We start from the raw sequence: 12367 nt of genomic DNA on the forward strand, positions 1-12367 counted from the left end.
CCACCTACCTCCTCTTCAGCTCGTGTTGTAGCCTCTTCCTCCAGCTCACACACAGCTGGTTCGGCTTCCTCACAGGATCGCCATGGAAGAACTTCTGGCACTGTTGTACAGAGACACAGTGCCATTCCACCCACAGCACCACGTTCCCTGTCATCCTCACACTCTCAGGCCAGTCTACAGCCATCGGTAGCACAGGCATGGTAGAAAAGGCGCCCATACTCGGCAAACCACCCCCGAGCACAGGCTCTGAATGCTGGCATTGCAAAACTACTGTCCCTTGAAATGCGCTCATTCAGGCTGGTGGAGACTGACACCTTCCGTAACTTCATGGCATTGGCAGTCCCACAATACAACGTGCCCAGCCGCTTTTATTTCAGCAGGCAAGCCGTCCCTGCCCTGCAAAAGCATGTGGAGGGAAAAATTAAACATTGTGGCGCCCCTGAGGATCCAGTTGCCACAGAGGTACTGCACCTCCTCCTGAGGTGTGGTACCCCACCTTCCAGGTAGGTTGGAGGCTCCTAACCACGCTCCAACACTCGCATCCCACACAACACAGTAGTTCAGCAAAGCCACATTGCGGCTCCCTGCTTGGAGTGTAGCAGAGCACCTTTGGTGGTTCTCTGCTTGGAACTCGAGACATGCTGGGAGGCGGGTGGAGTGAGAGTACATAAAAGAGTGGGAAGGTTTAGGATTTCAGTCAGTCAGTGAGTTCAGTTCAGTTGAGAGGAGAGGTGTGAGGAGAGAAGATCCCTGGGAGAGGTATGGAGGAAGGAGGTGCTGCAGCAGATCTCAGAGACCTGGGTCTGCTGGCACCGGAAAGGAAAGAAGGAGAAAGACATTGAACAGAAACCTGATCTTCCTTAAGAAGGAAAGACGAGTACGGAACGTAGGAGTAAAAGGGAACAGAGGACGTGGGTTAGAGGAAGAACCCTGCCTAGAAGTTCTAAGTGCAAGGCCGGGGTCCAGTCCCCGAGGTTGTATGGATGCTAATGGTTCTTCAGCAGACACCGGTGGAGTAGTGGGCTGTAAATGCACTACTCCCATCTAAGACTAGGGGGCACAACAGCAACTTGGATAGTGAGCCGGGACTCAGGAGCAAGGAGTCCCCGAAGCAGGCTACAGCTGTCTGCTGTACAAGTAGAGTTCTTGGGAACATCTGTCAGGAGGAACTCCAGTGTAACTCAGTAGTAGGAGTACTTCACTTAAAGGCGCTATAGAGGAGACGTTCAGAAAGGCACATGTTGGTGGAGTGTTGGAAAGGAGCATCCTATCTTGCCTGGAGGTTGACTGGGTCCCTCACCTGGAGGACACAGCATGGAGGCAGGCACCTGTGTGTACTACAGACTGTGAGTAAAGCTTTGGAACTACAAGCCCTGGTGTCCTCCATTCATTCCTGCGCCAACACACCGATACCGCTACATCTGGGTACCAGCTTCTGCACTGCCTGGATCTCTCCTCTACCCCTACATCTACACTGCCCTGGGACTACAGCTCCATCTGTGGGGAGCTTCACCATCTTGGCTGCAACACACCATCAGTCCCAGAGGATCTGCATGCAGCGTCGGCCTAACACCTCACTTGCTGAACACCACAGGTGGCGTCACAAACTATTCATTTGATCCATCACATTCCACCATTGCAATTCCCCTTTTTCTTGAGCGCCCAGGGCCACGGACCGGGTCACCGCTGCTGTGACACATCCCGCCGATACCGGCCCGGTACCGAGTACCCCACAGCCCTGGGAGGGCGACCCACATGCACTGCTAAACGCCGTCAGTAGCAAGATCCACCTGACCACCGATGCGTGGACCAGTAACCATGGACAGGGACGATATCTTTCCCTCACTGCCCATTGGGTAAATGTTGTGGAGCCGGGTACAGATCTTGAGAGTGGCGCTGTACGTGTTCTGTCAACTCCAAGGATTTCAGGAATACAGTCTGTGCACATTGACTCCTCCTCATACTCCAGTTCCTCTGAATCAGCGCTGCAGGAGCCGTCACAGTCTACCTCCACATGGACCCGTGAACGCTTACCTGTTACGACCGATATGAGCACAGCCGTGGCCAAAAGTCAACAGGCCGTACTGAAATTAATTTCTTTGGGGAATCGAAGCCACACAGCGCAGGAGCTCTGGAATGCCATCAAGCAGGAGAGCGACGTGTGGTTTGTGCCAGCGAATCTCCAGCCAGGCATGGTAGTGTGTGACAATGGCCGAAATCTGGTGGCAGCTCTGGGCCTAGGCAACCTGACATCCCATGTCTGGCACATGTGCTCAACTTGGTCGTGCAGAGTTTTTTGAGGGACTATCCGGATCTTGATGCACTGCTGCACAAGGTCCGCATAGAGTGCGCTCACTTGCGGCGTTCCAGCATGGCAAGATAGCGCATTGCAGCTCTGCAGCACCGATTCCGCCTTCCGGAACATCGCATCATATGTGACCTACCCACCAGGTGGAATTCAACGTTACATATGTTGGAGCGGTTGTGTGAGCAGCAGGCAGCAGTAATGGAGTACCAGCTGCATCAAGCGCAAACAAGTCGCACTGCGTGCTGTTCACACTTCACCACCACTGAGTGGGCCTCTATGAAGGACATCTGCCACGTTTTGCATGCCTTCGATGATTCCACGTGGATGGCGAGTGCAGATGATGCACTAGTCAGCATGACTATCCCCCTTATCTGCCTGCTTGAAAAAACACTGCAACCACTAAGGGAGGAGGTTGTGGAAGAGGTGGAGGATGAGGAGTCACAAATGCCATCTGCTTCTGGACAGTCTGCGCAACGTGGTTCCTCACAAAGGCCTAGGCAGGGGACACTTTGTTAGGAGGATGAGGAGGAGTCAATGGAGGAGGAAGACATCTGTCCAGAGGAGGGAGGTACACAATGCTCTAGTAGTCAGTATGTAGAGCGAAGGTGGGGTGATGCAGAGCAGGCAGAGATGACGCCTCAAGCAGGGGACAGCGTTTCTTGGCCAGTTGGCAGTCAGCAGCACATGGTTGATTTCATGCTGCAGTGCCTGAGAAACGACCGCTGCATCGCCCACATTCTCAAAACGGCTGATTATTGGGTGTACACCCTCCTAGATCCTCGCTACCGGGACAACTTACAAAGCCTCATAACACCGTTGAACCGGGAGCGTAAAATGCGGGAGTACCAAGACACACTGGTGCATTCCATCATGTTCTCCATTCCACTTCAGAGCAGTGCTGCTAGTGCTTTACAAAGCAGCTCAGTGCGTCAAGGCAGTGGAGGAAGGTCTGCCCAAAGAGGGAGCAGAAGCAGCGCCTCAGCACAAGAGGCAAGACCAGTATGGCCCAAATGTGGCAAAGTTTTGTGTCCCCGCCACAAATGTCTACACCATCACAGATGGCTCCAGTTAGCAGGAGGCAACGTTTCCGTCAGATAGTGACAGACTACATGTCTTGCCCTCTCAGTGTTCTCCCACACGGCTCTTCCCCCTTCAAATTTTGGGTCTCTAAGCTGGATACATGGCAGGAGCTTAGCCAGTATGCATTGGAGGTGCTGGCTTGCCCTGCTGCTAGTATATTATCGGAACGCGTCTTTAGTGCCGCTGGTGGTGTACTAACGGACCGTCGCATGCGACTATCCTCCGATAACGTTGACCGGCTTACTTTTCTGAACAAGTCCTGGATCTCGCAGGAATTTGCCAGTCATCTTCCAGATTAAATAATCGGTTGGCAACAGTATCCAGGTCTCCTGTTGTGTTCATGTTTCTACCACCTGAACTGTAATCCCTGGGCTCCAACACCGCCAGTTGCTGCTCAGAAGTGCCGTCTGCACAGTCAACACTTGCTCCTGTGTTATTGGGGTTCAGTAACGTCAGCTGATCCCCTGCTGTGTGTCTGGCAATTTCTCCTGCTCCGACCACACTCACTACTACAGATATTAAACATGCTCCAATTAGGCCTCTGGCTACACTCTGTTTCTCCTGTAATCCCTGGGCTCCAACACCGCCAGTTGCTGCTCAGAAGTGCCATCAGTCAACACATGCTCAAGTGTTATTGGGGTTCAGTAACGTCAGCTGATTCCCTGCTGTGTGTCCGGCAATTTCACGTGCTCTGTCCATATTCACACTTCTACAGATATTAAACTTGCTCCAATTAGGCCTCTGGCTACACTCTGTTTCTACTGTAATCCCTGGGCTCCAACACTGCCAGTTGCTGCTCAGAAATGTCTTTGGCACGGGTACTCCCTCCTGCCCAGCCTAGTTCCAGCACGCCAGCTGTTTCCGGGTGGTGTCAACGTCATTTTGCCTCCAATACGTTGTCCTGTCGTTTTGCGGTCGGGTTAGCTGACTCTATGGTGCCTGCAGTTTAGGTGCTTCCTATGTGGGCTGTGGGATCTGGCAATGAAGGCTGGTTCAGTAGTGCCAATAGGACAAGCTCCCCCTGTAGTACTGTGGGTTTCAGTAAGTCCGGCCGGCTCACGGCCTTGCAACTTTTTTTTTCATGTGTACCTTCTGCTACCTATCTGAGTTCCAGTACCATTAGCTGGTTCTTCGGAAGTCAATCTTGAATATGTCCCCCTGGGTTCTAGTAGCATCAGCTGGTTCCAGGAAGAGCCTTTGGCTTAGGTGCCTCCTTCTCGGTATCCGAGTTCCACCAGCGTCTGCTGGTCCTTGGTAGTGCTTTCTGGCACAGGTACCTCCTGCTTAGTAACCGGGTTCCAGTACCATCAGCTGGTCCTCGGTAGTTCCATTGGCTCTTGTACCTTCGCTACCCATCCAGGTTCCAGTACCGTCAGCTGGTTCTCAACAGTTCCTCAGCCTTCTTGTACCTTCTGCTACATTTCCAAGTTCAAGCTTTTTGAAATGGCTTTTGGTAATCACTCTCGATCTCCCTGACGACGACCCTAAAGATGACGACCCTGAAGACCACCCCGAAGAGGATGACGAAACATCTTAAAAAAAAATTAATTCCTGCTATTCCATTTGATTGGGCTAAACCTCTATGCCTTTAATGTCTCCTCCACCTCCCCCAATACATTCTACATTATTCTTAGTTGTTTTCCTTCATGTAGAATTAACCTACAAGGAAAGTAGGGGTTTATTTTCATTCCGATATTTGTGTCCCATTGACTTGCATTGGTTTCCGGTATCGGAATCGGCGATATCCGATATTTTTGGGGTATCGGTCCGATCCAATCCAATCCGATATTTCCCAATATCGGAAGGTATCGCTCAACACTAGTCATAAATCAATTGAAAGGAGCTCAGAAAAAGATGGATTAAAGAACTAGGCATGTCCAGCAATCATCAGCTAGAATGGATCCAGCAGCAGTTCGTTGGCAAAGAAGTTGTGCAGATACAACTTTTTTGTCCTGCTAAAAAAAACTGATTTCAACTGGATGAGTTTTTTTTAATATTGATGTCTGTGGAAAATAAATCCATTAAATGGAGTTTATGTCTTATTGTGGTCATATGGACAAATTCTCCAGTCTCTGATAGGGAACTCTGCAACTCCTTCAGGGTTACTCTGTGCTGCCTCTCTGATTAATGCCCTCCTTACCCGAGCTAAGAGTTTTGATGGGCGTCCCTCTCTTGGCAGGTTTGTTGTGGTACCATGTTCTTTCCATTTGACAATAATGGATTTGATGGTGCTCTCAGGGATCATCAGAGATCGAGATATTTTTTTATAACCCAACACTGACTTGTTCTTCTCAACAACTTTGTCCCTGAGTTGTTTTGAGATCTCCTTAGTCTTCATAGTAGTGTTTGTGTGGCACCCCAGAGTCCGGTTACCATGGTGACATTGCCTCCCTCTTAGGGGTGAGGTCATGCCCCGTAGCAGGGGGGTCTCCATGCCAAGTAATACACAGCATGCATCACAATTCCTGCTCCAGGCCAGAGGGGGGAGCTCTAGACCTGACTTCAGGGGAGCTGTTCTCTCTTGTCTAGAGGAGGAGTCAGTTAAGTCTGTTTGGCTGTTGGTCGGTGGAAAGGGAAGGGACACGTTCTGAGTCAAGGGCTCTGGGGAAAGTCCTTGGCTGGGTGGGTGCTGTACACCCTGACAGCTGAATCTGGAGGGCAGGGGACTGCAAGCTCTCTGGCCACACTGAACACCTGGAGGCACCGCAGCTGACCAAGAGCCTGGGCAGTACCCGTGATAGGCTGACACTGTCTGCCATACAGGTTAAAACCAACAAGCAGGAGAGGGCTGCAGCTTAGCTACAGGCAGCAGGGACCCGAAAAGAGAGTGCAGCAGGAAGGTCCCCAACCCCACTTGCAGGGTGGACCCCCTGAATGCCTCCAGGCTAGCTGAACTCCTGTCATCTGTAACTGGTACCCCGGATAGCATTTTCATCTACCAAGAAGTAAAAGGTAAATAAAACTGCACTTCTCTGTGTCCTTTACTTATTCTCTGCACCTAAACATTCACCACCACCTGAACAGCCAAAAATATTTGCCCTGGGGCCCCGCTCTACCCGTGGGGAGCTGTACCATCTTTGCGGCGTCACCATCGGCCCCAGTGGACCTGAACCTCAGCGTCTGCCACCCACTGCTGAACACCAAGGGTGGCGTCACGACTCAATACCAAATAACTATCCCCCATTTTATGACACGGCCAGGTCCATAGAAAAGGCTCACGGCAACGTGACCTTCCCCAAAGAACTGTCCAGCCCGATTCCAAGTACCCCCCGGCTCTGTGGGGCGTGTCAAATTGGCATCACAAACAGGATTCCGTAGCCCGGAACCACTGGGTCCTATGTGCTATAAAATTTATTGAACTGTTTGGTATCCGTCATTATCACGCTGCGCGGTGTGCGGAAAACAGGAAGGTCTGACCTGGAACCCCTGTGCGCTTAATTCATCCCGCCGACAGAGCAGCAGACTGATAAGCCAGCAAATACACAGAACCCAGCTAAGGTTCACTAGGGGGGAAGAAAATGTCCAACCCGGGTAGAGATCCAGCCGCAGCCGCAGCTGCAGCCCCCATAATGCCACTATCATTGCCAAACATACCGGGAGCAGCCTGGTTACTGCAATACTCAGGGATTGCAGCTAGAATAGTCATTTACCACATTAACAATGTATAGAGTGTATTTCTGAATCATTTAATGTTAGCTTCATTGGAAAAAACTGTGCTTTTCTTTCAAAAATATGGAAATTTCTAAGTGACCCTAAACTTTTGAACGGTAGTGTGTATATTTATATATAAACAGTATATATATATATATATATATATATATGTTTTATGGCTACTAAGTAATTTCTATCATTAATATTTATATATATATTTGCCTTGTCCCAAAACCACCGGCTGCAAAGCCTATGGAGGAGCCATAATAAAGTGTAGCATGCACTATTAATATTAATGGTAGGAATTATTTAGTAGCTACAAAACCATTAACATCCCAAATGTTCAGTTCTGCACATAACTACAAATTAGTAATAACAGAAGTTTGACACCAATTCAAAAGAGGAAAAAACAACTTTGGATCAGGTGAGGATCTCGGCAGATGTATATACACCGGCATTAGCACAAATTCCCCGCAACTATGATAAATGAGTACATATTCACAGACTGCGCCGCACCGAAAATCACACCAGCCTCCATAAATCGCTGATTTTTTTCCCCCTTTTAATTCCCCGTTTTGTGACGAGTCGAGACGAGCTGTGAAACCTTTTGCCCTTGAGACTTTAATATTATTTGTTAACATTTTTTATGATGCCAAATGGTCTGTGTTAGAATGGGTGTCGTTCTTTAGCTGCGGAACCATATGGCAGTGCAAGTAATAAATAAAGTATTGTGATAGTTAATGAACCTAATTGCTGGCAATGGCTTTAATACTAGGGATGTGCTGCTGAGAATTTAGCACCGCATTAAACATGCGACAGAACTCCTCTGACTTCTGAGGCTTAATTTAAGTTCTATATTGCAAACTAGAGAAAATAATTCTCAACCCTCCTGCTGGAGCAGCAACCTGCTGGTAGACTGTGATTATACGGAATTACTAAAATCTCAATCAATTTTATACACACTATTAACACTTGCTGTGCTGCCAATATTTTTTATTGACTTACGCTGGTTACTGCCTAGATAATGTTTTAGACACTATTGTGCCGTAATTTATCAAAGTGCAAATAAATGGCACCAGATTCACCCCGGAAAACACATTTTATGGGGTTTTATGTCGCTTTTTTATTTGTTTGTTTTTTTTATATAATGTATTATAATTTTTTTATATATACTATACTGCTCAAAAAAATAAAGGGAACACTATAACATAGGATCCTATGTTACAGTGTTCCCTTTATTTTTTTGAGCAGAATATATACTTTTATACTGTATCTCATTAGTAAATGATTTATACATTAATATATATGACATTATAAAATTAGGGACATTTGAGCACTAAATAATGGACTCATTTCTACTGCACAATTTTAGGTGCCCAATCGTCTCCATTTTGCCCGGAAATTCCAGAGATCAGACTAAAAAAAATGGCTGAGTTTTGCCATAACTGGAATGCTTCAGGGGTATTTTTAAAGGGAATGTTCACGTCTTTGGGCAATTATTTTTTTTTTTTTACGTAAATGAATGTATTTGAGGCTAAAACTAATTTTTTAAATAGGGTGTCTTTAAAAAATTTGCACCATTCAGTCTTACAGGCTCTTTATTCTCCTGTCATTCAACTTTAATCAGCTGAGAAGAGATCAGAAAAAGACAGATAAGACTGAAACGCTCCCATTGGAATGTCAGAATGAGCTCCCTGACAGATCCTCAGTTAACTCATTCTGTACCCCACAGTATATAGTTTAACGCAGAGGCGATAATACGTAAACGCTGCAAAATTTTGAATGAAACATAATTTAAAAAATGATTTTTAGCCAAAAATACATGCATTTTAGTAAGAAAAAACAAAATGTAAATTAGGTATAAAATATATCAGGTAATTGTCTACATGACTAAAGATGAGAATTTGGTTAGCAGATTTGATACGATTCAAGTAAAATCATTCCAAATCGAAAATTCCCTGTGAAAAAGATATTACATAAGACCGTAATGCATGATAGATGTAGGAGAGGAAAACAACATTATACACACCCATCCTGGACCTCACCTGACTCCTTAATTTGCTTGGAGCTGCTTATGCAGAGCGCAGCAGTGAAGATGAGTTTGTCATCTGTTCCTGCACTCTGCATAGGCAGCAACTAAATTGACAATGCTCAGAATAAGAAAGTGAGCTTTGTCATCTCGGTTGTTGCCTATGCAGAGCACAGCAGCTGATGACAAACTTAACTGTTGCACTCTGCATAAGCAGTGATGGAGATGACAGAAGACTAGCCCAAAGACAGTGCACGTCATTCAGTGCTGTCTTTGTTCATTATTCAGGTCTGCTTTTATATTTTTATACTTTTTCTAACCCTAACTAGGGGTAAAGATTGATTTAGGGCTTGCTCTCATCTCTCTGATGTTGATCCAGAAAAGTAGGACGAGTGTCATGCGAGTGCGATGCAATTTTTCTCTCCTAGAGTCAGAATGACATCCGTGCAATGCAATGCGTTTTTAACATAATTTTTTACATAATGGAATTCTCGATGTAATTTAAAGCCAGTTTTCAAACTAATGAAGCAACCTTAGATAAATAGATGTCAGTGATATATTTAATCAGTGCTTTGTGTGTGTAGTTTTCTGTACTTGTTTTTAGCTAATAAATCAATAAAAAAAAGAAAAAAATGGCCCGGATTCCCCCTTTATTTTTAACAACCAACTAAGGAAAAGCAAACAGCTGTGAGCTGTTCTTGTTAGGCTGAGTTCACACGTGGCTTTTTTTCCGCGTTTCCGCGGCAGTTTTAACCGCGCGAATTTGCAGCGAAAACGCGAAAAATAAGCATCCCATGCATTCCTATGGGATTCCGCAATGCTGTGCTAATGCTGCGGTTTTTACCGCGGCGGAATCGCTTCGCAGTAAAAACCGCAGCATGCTCATTAATTTGCGGAATCGCGGCGATCCCACACCCATAGGAATGCATTGTTCCGCTTACTTCCCGCATGTGGCTGTGCACACCATGCGGAAAGTAAGCAGAATAATTGCGGATGGTACCCACAGTCCGGAGGAGAGGAGACTGTCCTCCAGGCTTTGGGTACCATATCCCTGTAAAAAATAGAATTTAAAATAAAAAATATTGTTATTCTCACCTTCCGGCGTCCCCCGCAGTCTTCCCGCCTCTCTCCACGCTCCCGATCCCAGTAAGCCTTTGCGAAAATGCCCGCGATGGCGTCCGATCTCGCGGGATCGCGAAGTCTCGCGGTCATTCGCGCGACGTCATCGTGAATTACCGCGAGACTTCGCGATCCCGCGAGAACGGACGTCATCGCGGGCATTTTCGCAAAGGATTACTAGGAACGGCAGCGCGGCACGTCGGAAGGTAAGAATAACACCATTTTTTATTTTTTTTTACATTCTATCTTTTACTATTGATGCTGCATAGGCGGCCTCAGTAGTAAAAAAGTTGGTCACACTCGTCAAACACTGTTTGACGAGTGTGACCAACCTGTCAATCAGTTCTCCAAGCGATGCTACAGATCGCTTGGAGAACGCTAGCATTTTGCAAGCTAAATACGCTTGCAAAATGCTAGTTTTTCCACGGGAAAATCGCGGGAATTTAAAATGTGATTTTCCCGCGGACTGGAATTCCGGAATTCTCGCGGTAATTTCCGCAAGAGTTCCGGTACGTGTGCACTTAGCCTTAGTCTGGGAAGGGGCCAATAAAGCTTCACAGCCTAACAATATCATCTCAAAGCTGTCTGCTTTGACTTTACTGGTTATTAAAAAGGGGAACACAAAAAAACTTACGTGCCCCCCCCTATTTTTAATTAACCAACAAAGTTTAAGCAAACAGCTGCTGGCTGATATTAATAACCTGGGAAGGTCCATGGATATTGGCCCCTTTCCTACCTAAGACCAGCCCTCAGCCATACCAGAATCGGCGTCAATTATAGCACTTAGCCCCGGCTCTTCCCAATTGTCCTGATGCGGTGGAAATTGGGTAATGGTTTTGGGGTTGATGTCAGCTGTGTTGTGTCTGCTGACATCAAGCTCAGGGGTTAGTAATGGAGAGGCATCTATCAGGCACTAATATTACTAACCACGTAATCAAAAGAAATAGACATACACAGAAAAGTCCTTTAAGGGCAGAGTCACACTGCTGTATTTTTCATCTGAGAATCGCATTGTAAAACTCGCACTGGCTGTCTGCTCTCCTGACCTGAGCTTGACAGCTGCATAGTAATCCATCATGCTGTCATGCTCAGGTCAGGAGAGGTGCCGGACAGTCCTTTCAGTGCTAAGCGATTATCACAGGAGAAATACACCAGTGTGTCTCTGCCCTAATTGTAGAAATCACTCCCCAACAATTATCCTCTTTTAACCATTTATTACCAAAAGTAAAATAATCCACAGGGGCTGCTGGGTAGAAAATAGGGCATAAATTATTGCTCTATACACATAACAAAGCAAAGTTTTGACCATTCAGGTCTTTATCAAGCTGGAAAGGTCGAAACATTGCGTTGTATTTTTTTCTCAAAATTTTCTACCCCTGGTGAGTGCTGTCCATTAATTTTTTTGTTTTGAATTATACGTGGATCAGTAGATTTTGGTCTTTCTTGTGTCACTTACAATTGAGAGTGTGCTGTGGATACAATCTCATTTTTACATTTATTGGATCTACGGTTTGTCTTAGGGATAAGGATTGTGTTAGGGTTGGGTGTAGAGCCAGGGTTATACTTAGATTTATGGTTAGAGATAATGCTAGGGCAATAAAATTGTTATGAAAAAAAGTGAAAATAAAAAAAATATATCTCACTTTTTATTTTTAAAATGTTATGTCTGATTTCAAGTAAAAAGCAGAATAAACTTTGAGGTCGAAGTGCAAACTTTAATCAATGAATTTTCCTTAAATTACAATACATGTGCTTGGGAGATACAAGTAAGTGGTCGATACTGGACTGTTAGAAGAGACTTCGAGAGCTTTAAGATCATGACTTAGAGGTTGCAAAATACATGTCTTGCCTGGGGGTTTGGCAAAACTCCCAGTGCCACTGGGTCATAGCCTACATTGTATGGATCTATAGGACAAATCATAGTAGCTGTGTTCATACTGAAACAATACATACACCCAACCCATACAGATGTTACTACATTATTACTGTAATGTTATTAACTGAACAACAGTCAAAAAGCAATCACACTAAGTGCACCGTGCCGGCCGTAATTGTGACAGATTTTACTTACAGCCAACTGCATGTCCCTGTGTTACTCCCCAACCACAGATGGAGACAGTGAAATTAGCTGAGTAACGTTAGTTCATGATATATACTTGGGGTCAGATCAAGCTTCATGC

The sequence above is a fragment of the Dendrobates tinctorius genome, unplaced genomic scaffold (genome assembly GCF_039654945.1).
Source record: "Dendrobates tinctorius isolate UK_male_01 unplaced genomic scaffold, ASM3965494v1 ptg000086l, whole genome shotgun sequence".
Lineage (NCBI taxonomy): Eukaryota > Metazoa > Chordata > Amphibia > Anura > Dendrobatidae > Dendrobates > Dendrobates tinctorius.